Source organism: Phyllobates terribilis, unplaced genomic scaffold (assembly GCF_046119375.1).
Source record: "Phyllobates terribilis strain yellow unplaced genomic scaffold, ASM4611937v1 Scaffold_5__5_contigs__length_657084704, whole genome shotgun sequence".
Lineage (NCBI taxonomy): Eukaryota > Metazoa > Chordata > Amphibia > Anura > Dendrobatidae > Phyllobates > Phyllobates terribilis.
In genome coordinates this window covers 30,912,743-30,926,995 of record NW_027362765.1, presented here as the reverse complement: position 1 = coordinate 30,926,995, position 14,253 = coordinate 30,912,743, and the positions used below count along the sequence as shown (strand labels likewise).

At 45.7% G+C, this 14,253-nt stretch overlaps 1 pseudogene; it reads right to left on the bottom strand.

Moving 5' to 3' along the window:
- LOC141271857 (uncharacterized) overlaps positions 1 to 14,253 on the bottom strand; it is a 118,210-nt pseudogene that overhangs the window by 26,826 nt on the left and 77,131 nt on the right.

The following is a 14,253-nucleotide window of genomic DNA, read 5'->3' as shown; positions in this document are numbered from 1 at the left end:
AGAGGCTGTTTTGCAGAGTACCCTGCAGAGGCTGTTTTGATGAGTACACCCACACAGGCTTTTTCGCAGAGTACTTTCACAAATACAGGTGCACAATACAACTGCCAATGGTCAATAAATCAGTTAATTTTGCCTTCCTTTGGGAATCTCTGTCTACAATTGACCATAAACAGTCTGAATCTGTCAATGAATGCATGGAAAGAAGCTAGCATATTGTGGACTATGGAAGAGATGTATGTGACCAGAAGGAACACTCATTTCCATCAGGTGATACTCATATGAGACAACATGAAACAGAACAAGATGGCAAAAAAACAACAACTTTACTTGGCCTCAAAAAAAAAATTTTGAGACAATTTTAAAAAGACTGAATTGGATTGGAAAAAGATTGGAAGATGAGGCACACTCCCACGACTACCAGGCTGTTATGGCACTCTGCATAAGGCAGAGACAGGGGCAGAGTACACACACAGGCTTTTTGGCGCAGTACTCACACAGACATGGGTGCAGAGTGCACAATGGGTTTTTGGCATGGTATTCCCACAGACACAGGAGCACAGTAAAAAAAAAAAAAAAGTGTTGGTTTTTTTTAGGCACAGAACTCCCACAAATAGGTGTCGTAATATATGATCAGCTCTAATCCTCATTACACAAGTATAAAACATATAATACTGGTGGATAAAATAAAACCGAGCACAAGACCTTCATAGCCGTCTACAAATTATAGGGGAGATCTCATGATACCTTCTCTCCACCTACCTGATGATCCTGAGGAACATTGGGATTTTCTTGTTTACAGTCCTGTGGAAGAAGAGGACGGGGACATCTCTCTGCTGTTGTCATCTTACTGGATAGAACTGGTGGAGGAAACACATACAGGGACTGAATTCATTCTTTACATACAGATAATTATAGGCCATGTGTATTTAGTTCAGTCTATTACCTGGTGATGTCAGGGGCTGGGGATCCTCCATCATGACGTCCTTGTACTGATCTTTGTGTCCTTCTAAATACTCCCACTCCTCCATGGAGAAATAGATGGAGACATCCTGACACCTTACAGGAACCTGACACATACAATGATACCATCATTCCCCATCCCTTCATAGCGCTACTTTATAATGTCCCACCATTCCCAGCAGTGTCACCTCTTCAGTCAGCAGCTCAATCATCTTGTAGGGGAGTTCTAGGATCTTCTTGTCATTGATGTCCTCATGTTCCATGGGGTGAGGTGGAGGCCCCATGATTGGGCTCAGGGGTCTTCCGTATCCCTCAGACACAGGTTCCTGACAGTGCTCACTAGAGGTCTTCTTCTCTACTGTGTAATCCTAGTTATGGAGAGACACATTAATAAATCTCACTACAGACATTTCCAGAGTCCTCACCTCTCCAGTTCTGTCCATCTGTTATTCCCATAGATAAGAATGATGTAATGTGACGTCATCAGAATCTCTCACCTCTCCAGTAATTCGGAAGAGGATCTCTAGGGTGAGATGTAATATCCTTTCTGCCATCTTGTCCCTCTCCCTATCCATCCTTGATGGGTAAATCTGAAAAATCCTCTTATATAGAAGATCTGATATTGTAGTAATCTGAATGGGAAGAAGATGAGCTGATGTAATATCATAAAGAATTCTGTGTAATAATACAATTACTGGAGATAAAAAGGATGTGTTCACACACGTTGTGTTTTGCTGTGTATTTTGCAGCAGATTTTTATGCAAATTTTCAGCTGCGTCCTGCAGTACCAGCAAAGTCTATGAGAAACCAGAATTCTCCGTTCACACAGGTTGGTTTTTGCTTTCTGCATATTTTCTGCCTTGGTTGTGTTTTTGGAAAACATGTCACTTCTTTCAGCGTTTTTGCAGATTTTTTTCACCCATAGGAAGTAATGGGTGGTGAAAAAAACGCTGCAAAAACGCAGGAAGAAACACACCTGTGTTTTTTCAGCCTTTTTGATGGCAAAAAAGAATGGGATTCTTTTTTTACACAGAACTTTATATACAAGCCTAAGCTAAACAGAGACAGAAGGACGGTGATAAAAATGCTGCAAAAATGCATCAAATTTTTTTTTTTTTGATGGAGCTGTTTTCCTGCCAGAGAAAAGTTGTTAACAGATTTGCAGCAGATTAAGCTGCAGAAAAAGACACAAGGTGTGTGAATATAACCTAAGGGAAAACATGAGATTTATTTATTATACAGTATTCTTTTTTTTTTCTTTACATCTACTAATAAAACCTATATATTTTAGTAAACACCAATATGAATACATCATCGGGGCCCCATCAGGAATCAACAACACCAATAAATAAAACAACTACATGGCCCAAGTTAAAAATTGCACAAGTTTTATTGAAACATATAGAAAATAAAAAATATACAAGATAAAAGCAAGAAGATACACCACAGATGAAAAAAGATGGTTGGGGAACCTGGGCCTACATAATAGAGATATGGTTATGAGGTAAGTACCAAAGCTCCAACAGGAAAGTATGCAAAATTAAGCATATTCTGGTCTATTCAATATAAACAGCAAATACAGGTAAGATAACACAGCCAGTAACCATGTACAGGGGAAGAAATATCTGCGGTATTCCCATGAAAAAGCATGAGTGTCAATAATAAATACATACAACAAGTAGATTACTGTCAAAATATTACTTAATGTAGGCATTAGAAGAATAGAAAAGAAACCATAGTTACCAGGGAATGTACGTCAAAGGTCCAGGCACCCACCACACACCCAACGCGCGTTTCGCATGGAAACGCTTCGTCCAGGGGTGATAGAGTGCTGGAAGGGATAAGTATTTAAATGGATCCTGGCCAATAAACCCCCAGTGTTAGTAACTAGTGATCACAATCAGCTGAACTATCGCTGCCTAGCACGCAAGATACGCAGCAGAGAATATAGCGTGAACATTACCGTTGCCATGAGTACCTGCACGGCGTCATGTCTGTGGGGTAAAAAGCCACAGACACGTTAACCGCCGCATCCAGAGAAACCGGAAGGAGATGCCAATAATGTCATAGGGTACTTCCCGTCATGTGATCACAACTGGTCACATGATCGAGATTAAAATCACGTGATTTCTAATGTGATGTATCTAGTGCTATGCACCTGCGCAGTATACGAATACAGGCTGAAGGGAATGTACAAATGAACAAAGACTATGCGCCGCACACTAAATCAATGCTGGCTCAAAGAACACAGTAAAACCCTCCGTGATCAGAATAAAGACAGCTACCAATGCATGAACATAAGGAAAGATATAAAATAAACAAGGCACCATCATAATATGTGAAAAGGAGAAAAAGAATAAGACAGTAACCAAAAAGAAAGTATCTTTAATAAGAAACACAGAAATGAACAAAATTGATAATACGATAAGTAATGAAGAACAAGTTGACAGACCAAAATCAGATGCAAAAAATAAAAAATAAAAAACAGAAAATAAATAAAAAATAAGTAAAAAATATAATAAAATAAGAAGTGACAACAGAGATCTATCTAAAAAATACCACATGATAACACTAAAAAGAGTAAAACAACATGACCTAACAAACAAAAAAAGAAAATATAACGATAATACTAAGGTGCCGATATGCAAAATACATGAACAGACTAGAAAGTATATATAACCATATACAGTAAAGTGCATAATCTGCCATTGTACAGACCAAATCCATAAAAAGACTCTACGACTAACATATAAAAAGAGAAAAATGTATCCATCATATTAAAGTGCACAATGTGCCGTTATATGCAGTACCTGTAAAATACTAAAAGATATATATATAACCATATGTAATAATATAATAAAGTGCATTAAAAATATATAAATATAACAACCATGTATATAAATACATATAAAAATAATATGGATACCCATATGAGATAGAAAGCCCAGTATACCCAAATGTGAATATAATATCGGTAATACAAAACAGTATCGAAGTGATATTAATAATAACTATGTCAGACAGGACTGCCAAAATGTGACGGAGTGGCAACCATAGGACGCCCAATATGTGAAATCCAACATGTTCAGGCTGAAAAGATGGAAACTAGGACCATCTAAATAAAGAAAGAAACATGCTTAAAAACATATACAGACAAGACACAAATATTAAAATAATTAAAATAGAAATTAAAACCAGCAGTACATGGGTTCAGTTCAAAAGATGGAGGGCAATGAAGAAACGATGAATCACACTTATATAGATTCACGACAAAAAAGGTACAAAACTATTGTGATCGTTAAGCCCATGTGGGAAAATGGTATTCAATTTATAAATCCATTTAGTTTCTTTTTGGGCCAATAGTTTCTTCCAATTTCCCCCTCTAGGACTCACAAAAACTAAATCTATGCCTTTGAAGAGTAATCCTGTTGGATCACAATTATGGGTCAATTTAAAATGGCGAGGGATCAATTTCAAAAGGGATGTATCCTCCACTTGTGCAGCTCCCTCTGCTGTCCGTTTTGCGTGCTAGGCGGTGATAGTTCAGCTGATTGTGATCACTAATTACTAACACTGGGGGTTTATTGGCCAGAATCCATTTAAGTACTTATCCCTTCCAGCACTCCATCAACCCTGGACGAAGCATTTACATGCGAAACGCGCGTCAGGTGTGTGGTGGGTGCCTGGACCTTTGACGTACGTTCCCTGGTAACTATGGTTTCTTTTCTATTCTTCTAATGCCTACATTAAGTAATATTTTGGCAGTCATCTACTTGTTGTATGTATTTATTATTGACACTTATGCCGTTTCACGGGAATACCGCAGATATTTTTTCCCCTGTACATGGTTACTGGCTGTGTTATCTTACTTGTATTTGCTGTTTATATCGAATAGACCATAATATGCTTATTTTTGCGTACTTTCCTGTTGGAGCTTTGGTACTTACCTCATAACCATATCTCTATTATATAGGCCCAGGTTCCCCACCCATTTTTTCATCTGTGGTGTGTCTTCTTGCTTTTATCTTGTATATTTTTGTTTTCTATATGTTTCAATAAAGCTTGTGCAATTTTTAACTTGCACCATGTAGTTAATCTTTTTTTTATTTATTGGTGTTGCTATATATTTTAGAACACACACAACAAGCAGTTTCTTCCTTGGAGTTTGCAGCTGAATACGTTTCTCATAGACTCATCTTCCATAACGCTAATTCTCGTCTCATTTACTGATACTGGAATTGGCATTAGCTATACTATAGGAGATATTCATTACACGGGACATGAGAAATAATTACTTAATGAGCACGACATCTTCATTTTCTACTACAGATCTATAAAAATATTTATCCATAGTCCGTCACTTACTACATCACCACCAGACGCGTATATGAATGTTTTCCGTCTTCCCTGGACTGTGATCTTTTATCACGTTAGATCTTATAAATTTTGGCCAAACCCCTGGCCACACCCCAATCCACACACATTTACCATTTCTTTCTCCCCAGGCAGGAGGAGATGTTAGAGGGGCGCTGGTAATGAGGGGCATTCAGCAGACGCCCGAGACTGCAGGGCGTAGAGCCAAATCCAGGACTGTCTGCTGTATCTGGGGCAATTGGGACTAGAGATGAGCAGATGGATTCACAGGTCTCTGGTCCAGCGTCCAGGTCAGTGCTACCTGGCGGATGGATAGGAGACCGTGAATCTGGTGACCATCCAGTGTCTCTGGCGGCTTTTGATCACCCGGAGAAGCGTGACGTCATCTGTGCGTCCTGCTCATCTCTCGTTGTGGATTATTTTTTGTTCCCTCATTCACAGTCGGAGCCGCCAGAACTTTCTCATCTTTATGTAGTTTCATTATACGACATCGGCTTTTTGTGTCTGTAAGGCCGTGTTCATACGTTGCAGAAATGCTGTGTCTTTTGTTTTCTGCAGGATCCGCACCAAACTCCACAATAAGAATCAAAGCTTTTCTGTACTGTTGAAAACTCGGCTTCATATCTTCCCCAAAATTGCATCAAATAAGCGGGAAAACACATAAAAGAAACGGAGCAAACACCAATAATCAGAGGAGATTGTTACTGTGTTGTGTGGTGCGGACACCTGCAGAAAAAAAGCAGCAGAGAGAACGCAGCATTTACGCTACGTGTGAGTACGGCCTCAACATTACTGTTTTATTACATTTTTATGGATTTAATAAAGAAAAACATAAATTACGCCATTTTTTTTTACATCCCCGTAAATAATCTGATCGCTGTGTTGTGCAGGTCGTTACGATTACAGGAACACCAAATATGTCCATGTTATTTGCTGATTTGTGATGTTTATTATTTAAAAATAAACACATTAAAAAGAACTTTGTGTTTCATTATTATTTTTTTAGTAATTTTATAAGATGAAAAAATCTCTTAGGTTATGTGCACACGCTGCGGGTTTGATGCTGCGTGTTTATGCAGTGTCAAACCCGCAGCGTTCGGATGTTTCAGCATAATGGATGGATTTCTAGAAATCCCATGTCCACTATGCATCGCTGTGCACCTGCGGAAACTGACACGTGGTGCGTCTTTCCAGACCGCCACATGTCAATGTCTCTTGCGGGTCCACATGTGGGCTTTCTCCATAGACCTAACATCTATGACAAAAGTCCGCAGGTGAAAAAATATATATATATGGCGCCACTCATTTGCATATTGAGAGGAAGCTGCCGGTGGTTATCCCGCAGTGTCGGGGCCGAAGGCTGATACGCATCGTGGGCACATAACCGGATTCTCCCTGTAGAATAAAAATCCATACATTGTAAACAGCAGTATATTCCTGTCAGATTCTACAGTACAGACCAAGTCCATGAAAACCTCCACATTATACCACTGGAACTTGTTGCTCGACACACTAAGGCTCACATCTATCTGTAATGTGAAGGTTGTGAGTTCAAGACCTGAGTAGACACTAAGAATTTTTTTTTTTATTGCTTATTATTATTTTTAATACTTTTAGGTTACATTACCATAATCAGGAACAGCAGCGCTTTGGACGCAGCGTATTCTCGCTGCGTTCTAATCACGCAGGTAGCTCCGCATGTGTTCACTGAACCATGTGGAGTTACCACATCCAATATGATTCTATTGTGGAAATTTCATAGTGGAGACCAGCGTCTCCGCAACAGAAACTGACGTGCTGCGGTTTGTAAATCCGCGCCGTTTACGCAGTGTCAAACAGAAGCACCGTGGGCATGGGATTTCTATAAATCCATCCACTGTGCTTTTAATGTAGAACGCAGCGCTGTGAATGCAGCGCAGGTGAGCGGTGTCCAAAACGCTGCCATTACGGAGCGTCGGCTCATAGCCTTATATGAACAAGATAAATATTTTTCTTCACCTCAGTATACTGGCACCATAAACATACATTGTTTTATATACAATATATTTCTGGAGCTTTATACTCTGCTACTGGACTCATTGCAATGTAGAGTCAAGATAACCAAAATCTCCTTTTTTTCTCATTATGGGCTGTAGCTCAGTGGTTAGAGCACACAGCCTGTGAGCATTGGGGCGTTTGGTGTGACAATGTGATTTGTAAGTTTGAGTCCTGGGTGAGACAGATATCAGGAGCCAGGGGATGTGAAGGTATAATTTAAAGGGGGTATCCGGTACTTTTTTTTTTTTAAGTTGCCCAATGTATTCAGCATGTAGGCATAAGTATCTCTGTAAATACCTTATGTTGCAGATACTGCCTGTGAGTGGCGCTATCCCTGCCGCTCACAGGCATCACGTGACCCCCGGCTGAAGTCAGCGCTGATGTCACGACAAGTCCAGGCTGCAGTCGAGGGTCCCTCTTCTGCGTTCCATGGTGGCTGCTGGGTTGTGGGTGGGGTTATTCCCCTGCATCACACCCGGCATCCACCGCGCGCTCTCCCTCTCCCCATTCATTGGGAAAGTGCGTGGTGGATTCTGGGTGTGACGTAAGGCATAACCCATCAGGGTTGGTTGAGAGCCATGTCTATAGCACCAGCAGGATCCACATCTCCAGACTGGGGAACTGATCCCGGAGGTCGGTGCTGTGTCCCGGGGTCATCTGTATCTGCATCAGGAATGGGGGTGGGGAGGGTTTTATCTATTAGGAGGTGGGTGGTGCCATATTATGGGGGGCAACTTATACTATCATAATGTGTGTGTGGGGGGGAAGGCGGTACTGGGGAACATTATACTGTGTGTGGAGAAAGAAAGGGCAATGTACTAGGAGAGCAATATGTGTTTCATTTACTTCCTGCCTTTCATAGTTGGGTGGTATATATCTATCAGAGGAAAAGGAACAAAACGTCAGGATTCTTATACAGTGACAACAGAAAACCATCAATATAGTCTCCATAGTGAAGAAAACCATCAATATAGTCTCCATAGTGAAGGAGTTAATGCCCCCTGCGCCCAGTAATGGGGGATCTCCACATACCTCCACCTGCAGAGCCGCCACCACATATATGGCTGTTCTGTGCGCACAGGACCTGTGATGAGGTCACAGGAGGGGAGGAGTCAGGGGTCACATGATCAGGGGCCTCAGTGGATGCAGGACTCTGCTGTGCTGGTTGTCATGGTGCTGGATGAGGGGAAGGTTATGTGTGGGGTCAGGAGGGGTTTACAGTGTGGATGTAGCAGAGCCGCGCGTGTACGAGGTGTACGGAGCGGAGCCGCGCGTGTACGAGGTGTACGGAGCGGAGCCGCGCGTGTACGAGGTGTGCGGAGCGGAGCCGCGCGTGTACGAGGTGTGCGGAGCAGAGCCGCGCGTGTACGAGGTGTGCGGAGCAGAGCCGCGCGTGTACGAGGTGTGCGGAGCAGAGCCGCGTGTGTACGAGGTGTGCGGAGCAGAGCCGCGTGTGTACGAGGTGTGCGGAGCGGAGCCGCGTGTGTACGAGGTGTACGGAGCGGAGCCGCGCGTGTACGAGGTGTACGGAGCGGAGCCGCGCGTGTACGAGGTGTACGGAGCAGAGCCGCGTGTGTACGAGGTGTACGGAGCGGAGCCACGTGTGTACGAGGCATACGGAGCGGAGCCATGTGTGTACGGAGCGGAGCCGCGTGTGTACGAGGTGTACGGAGCAGAGCCGCGTGTGTACGAGGTGTACGGAGCGGAGCCACGTGTGTACGAGGCATACGGAGCGGAGCCATGTGTGTACGGAGCGGAGCCGCGCGTGTACGAGGTGTACGGAGCGGAGCCATGTGTGTACGGAGTGGAGCCGCGCGTGTACGAGGTGTACGGAGCGGAGCCGAGCGTGTGTACGAGGTGTACGGAGCGGAGCCATGTGTGTACGAGGTGTACGGAGCGGAGCCATGTGTGTACGAGGTGTACGGAGCAGAGCCGCGTGTGTACGAGGTGTACGGAGCGGAGCCGAGCGTGTGTACGAGGTGTACGGAGCGGAGCCATGTGTGTACGAGGTGTACGGAGCGGAGCCATGTGTGTACGAGGTGTACGGAGCAGAGCCGCGCGTGCACGGGGAGTGTTGAGCGGAGCCGCGCGTGCACGGGGAGTGTTGAGCGGAGCCGCGCGTGCACGGGGAGTGTTGAGCGGAGCCGCGCGTGCACGGGGAGTGTTGAGCGGAGCCGCGCGTGCACGGGGAGTGTTGAGCGGAGCCGCGCGTGCACGGGGAGTGTTGAGCGGAGCCGCGCGTGCACGGGGAGTGTTGAGCGGAGCCGCGCGTGCACGGGGAGTGTTGAGCGGAGCCGCACGTGTGTACGGGGAGTGTTGAGCGGAGCCGCACGTGTGTACGGGGAGTGTTGAGCGGAGCCGCACGTGTGTACGGGGCGCGCGGAGCGGAGCCGCGAGTGTACGCCAAACTTTGAAAAGACGGTCAAAGTTGGGGTCATCTCAGGGAGGACACCGTGCATTATCGTTGTAATGCAAGAATTTATGGATGGCCTCAAAACGTGTTCGGATCATAGCCATTCAGAACACTGGAATGTTATACAAAACGTCAACACTCCAATATTGGCAAAGTTCTGGCTTCTTCACTATCGCCATGTGAAGGACCACGCCCCAAAACGTCATAATTTCTACTGCATCTACAGGAGTCCAGTTAGAAAATGATGAAGAGCGGTTTTGTGCCAAAAATTGCTGGGCATACAAATTTGTTTGGGCCACCATGAGGTTTACAAAATCCTCTCTGTGAGGACGGTGATGTCAAATTTGATACCTGAGTGCGCCACAAAATCAAGAATCAGTGGCTCATAATTTTTTCAGGGTAAGGTCTATACAGGGTCAGTAACGGTGGGCAGTGGTTCAGTCCTTGAGCATCTTCGTGGCTGTTCGGTATAACTTGAGGAGGAGGAGAAAGAAGAGTCAGAGTCGGAAAATTAAAGGAAGGTGGGATCCTATCCCTTACTGTCAGTGTCGGAGGCAAGGAAAGTGTATGCCTCCTACGAATATCAGGTTTGGGATGAGCGGGATGACATTTTTTTTTATATATGTGGTCTATGTGTGAGTACCAAATTTTATTAAATTGTGTGTGTGAGAGTGTTTGGTGTAAACTTTTTTTGATTTTGAAAAGAAAAAGATGAAAGAAAAAATGCAATAACCAAAGGTTGATCACTGATGTGTATCAGTGATCAGCACTCAGCGGCTGCAGGACGAACACACGGAGGGGTGCAAAGGGGTGGGTGGAGAAAAAATAGTGAAAAAAAAAGTGGAAAACAGTGAGTTCTAGTGCAGATCAGTGATTAGCGTCACTGATCAACGCTCGGTGGCTGCGGGACATAAACGGAGTGGTGCAAAGGGGTGGGTGGAGAAAAAATAGTGAAAAAAAGTGTAAAACATCGAGCACGAGTGCGGATCAGTGAATTGCGTCTCTCTGATCAATACTTGGCGACTGCTGGATGCATGCACGGAGTGGTGCAAAGGGGGGAGAAAGAAAGATGGAAAAAGTCATGGAAAACAGCAAGCATGGATATTAATCAGTGATTTATGTCACTGATCAGTGCTTGACCGCTGCAGGATGCACGAAAAAAAAATGGCAAAAATTGAGCAATAAAGTACTAATCAGAGATCAAGTACTGATCAGCGCTCGGTTGCAGAAAGGTGGGTGGGGACAGTGATAAATGGGGGGACGGTGAGAGGGGGATTGGGGTGGATGAGGAGAGATCAGGCAAGGATCAGGGATCTATAAATCTTACGTCTGTCTTTTTCAGCAGCAGGAGTAGCAAGAGCAGCGATTGTGGTGTCATAGACTTCTGTGGCACCACAAGGTCCAGAATGGTGAAAAGAGGTACAAATCCGCCCTGTACGAATCCGCAGCTACAATGAGGAAGTACGGAGCGGTCACAGCGCGTCACTGCGCTGTGATTGGTGCTATTGATGTCATCATTGATCTCACCAATCAGAGCTGGCTCAGGGAAAGCCTGGCGCTGCCAGGCACCAGGCTACGATTGGTGCTCTTACAGCACCGATCCTAGGCTGGACATCACTGTTTCAGGCAATCTGATTGTCTGAAACACTGAGAAACGCTGAGACTGGCCATTCAGAAATGAACAGCCAATCACAGCAATCGTAGTTGCAGGGGGGGCGTCACCACCGCCATCTACCCTGAGGTAAGATGGCACTGGAATTTTAATGCGATCACCGCGACTGCGGTCTCGGCGCCGCATTAAAGATGAGACATATCCATACATCCCATGTCGGTAAGTACCAGGCTACAGGGATGTATGAATAGAAAGTGGTTATATGGGCTGTATAACTTTCCTGTATCCTTGCAAGCGGAATATTGGGCCCTGGCCTACAATGAAAGTGGGTCCTCCTGATGATCCAATAGATGATGAGTCGCCACTCTCTCTTCGGGTCAGTCCGTTCCCTGACCACCTGACTTGGTGGCCGTACCGCTAAATTTGGATCCATCCTCACCTCTGCTGACAGGAGGAAAATGGCAGCAGAGCTTGAGGGATCCATCCTCACCTCTGCTTCTTGGCTGCCCGGCGCTTCCTCCATGACACAGGCCCGCGCTGCTTGATGACGTCATCATGCAGCGTGGGCCTGTATGTCAGGGAGAAACTTACCGGAGACGAGGAGGAGGAGGATGCAGGAGAGCGAGCTGAGTTAAATTGTGTTTATTTTTTAACTGAAGCTGGAAAGAGGAACAGGAGAATGAAGATGGGCTGGGGAGAGAAATGAGAGGAGGCTGGGTAGAGCAATGAGAGGAGGCTGGGGAGTGCAATGAGGGGAGGCAGGGGAGAGCAATGAGGGGAGGCAGGGGAGAGCAATGAGGGGAGGCAGGGGAGAACAATGAGGGGAGGCAGGGGAGAACAATGAGGGGAGGCAGGGGAGAACAATGAGCGGAGGCTGGGGAGAGCAATGAGCGGAGGCTGGGGAGAGCAATGAGGGGAGGCTGGGGAGAGCAATGAGGGGAGGCAGGGGAGAACAATGAGGGGAGGCAGGGGAGAACAATGAGGGGAGGCAGGGGAGAACAATGAGGGGAGGCAGGGGAGAACAATGAGGGGAGGCTGGGGAGAGCAATGAGCGGAGGCAGGGGAGAGCAATGAGCAGAGGCAGGGGAGAGCAATGAGCAGAGGCAGGGGAGAGCAATGAGCAGAGGCAGGGGAGAGCAATGAGCAGAGGCAGGGGAGAGCAAGGAGGGGAGGCTGGGGAGAGCAAGGAGGGGAGGCTGGGGAGAGCAAGGAGGGGAGGCTGGGGAGAGCAATGAGGGGAGGCTGGGGAGAGCAATGAGGGGAGGCTGGGGAGAGCAATGAGGGGAGACTGGGGAGAGCAATGAGGGGCTGGGGAGAGCAATGAGGGGCTGGGGAGAGCAATGAGAGGAGGCTGAGGAGAGCAATGAGGGGCTGGGGAGAGCAATGCTGGGGCTGGGGAGAGCAATGATGAGGATGGGGAGAGCAATGATGGGTTGGTGGGGATGGGAGAGCAATGACGGGGGTGCTGGGAGAGAGCAATGATGAAGGTGCTGGGAGAGAGCAATGACGGGGGTGGTGGAAGAGAGCAATGACGGGGGTGCTGGGAGAGAGCAATGACGGGGGTGCTGGGAGAGATCAATGATGGAGGTGCTGGGCGAGAGCAATGGTGTGGGTGCTGGGAGGGAGCAACGACTGGGGTGCTGGGAGAGAGCTGGGAGAGAGCAACGATGGGGGCGCTGGGAGAGAGCAATGACGGGGGTGCAGGGAGAGCAATGATGTGGGTGCTGGGAGAGATCAATGACGGGGGTGCTGGGAGAGAGCAATGATGTCGGTGCTGGGAGGGAGCAACGATGGGGGCGCTGGGAGAGAGCAATGATGGGGGCTCTGGGATAAAGCAATGATGGGGGTTTCTTTGCTTGTACTGTAAAGCTTTTCTATATTTTCCGTGTGCACATAGCCTTACTGTTAAGTATATACAGTACAGACCAAAAGTTTGGACACACCTTCTCATTTAAAGATTTTTCTGTATTTTCATGACTATGAAAATTGTACAGTCACACTGAAGGCATCAAAACTATGAATTAACACATGTGGAATTATATACTTAACAAAAAAGTGTGAAACAACTGAAAATATGTCTTATATTCTAGGTTCTTCAAAGTAGCCACCTTTTGCTTTGATGACTGCTTTGCACACTCTTGGCATTCTCTTGATGAGCTTCAAGAGGTAGTCACCGGAAATGGTTTTCACTTCACAGGTGTGCCTGTCAGGTTTAGTAAGTGGGATTTCTTGTCTTATAAATGGGGTTGGGACTATCAGTTGTGTTGTGCAGAAGTCTGGTGGATACACCGCTGATAGTCCTACTGAATAATGTATTGTATTATTGTATTATGGCAAGAAAAAAGCAGCTAAGTAAAGAAAAATGAGTGGCCATCATTACTTAAAGAAATGAAGGTCAGTCAGTGCGAAAAATTGGGAAAACTTTGAAAGTGTCCCCAAGTGCAGTTGCAAAAACCATCAAGCACTACAAAGAAACTGACTCAGATGAGGACCGCCCCTGGAAAGGAAGACCAAGAGTCACCTCTGCTTCTGAGGATAAGTTTATCCGAGTCACCAGCCTCAGAAATCGCAGGTTATCAGCAGCTCAGATTAGAGACCAGGTCAATGCCACACAGAGTTCTAGCAGCAGGCAAATCTCTTCAACAACTGTTAAGAGGAGACTTTGTGCAGCAGGCCTTCATGGTAAAATAGCTGCTAGGAAACCACTGCTAAGGACAGGCAACAAGCAGAAGAGACTTGTTTGGGCTAAAGAACACAAGGAATGGACATTAGACCAGTAGAAATCTGGGCTTTGGTCTGATGAGTCTAAATTTGAGATCTTTGGTTCCAACCACCGTGTCTTTGTGCGACGCAGAAA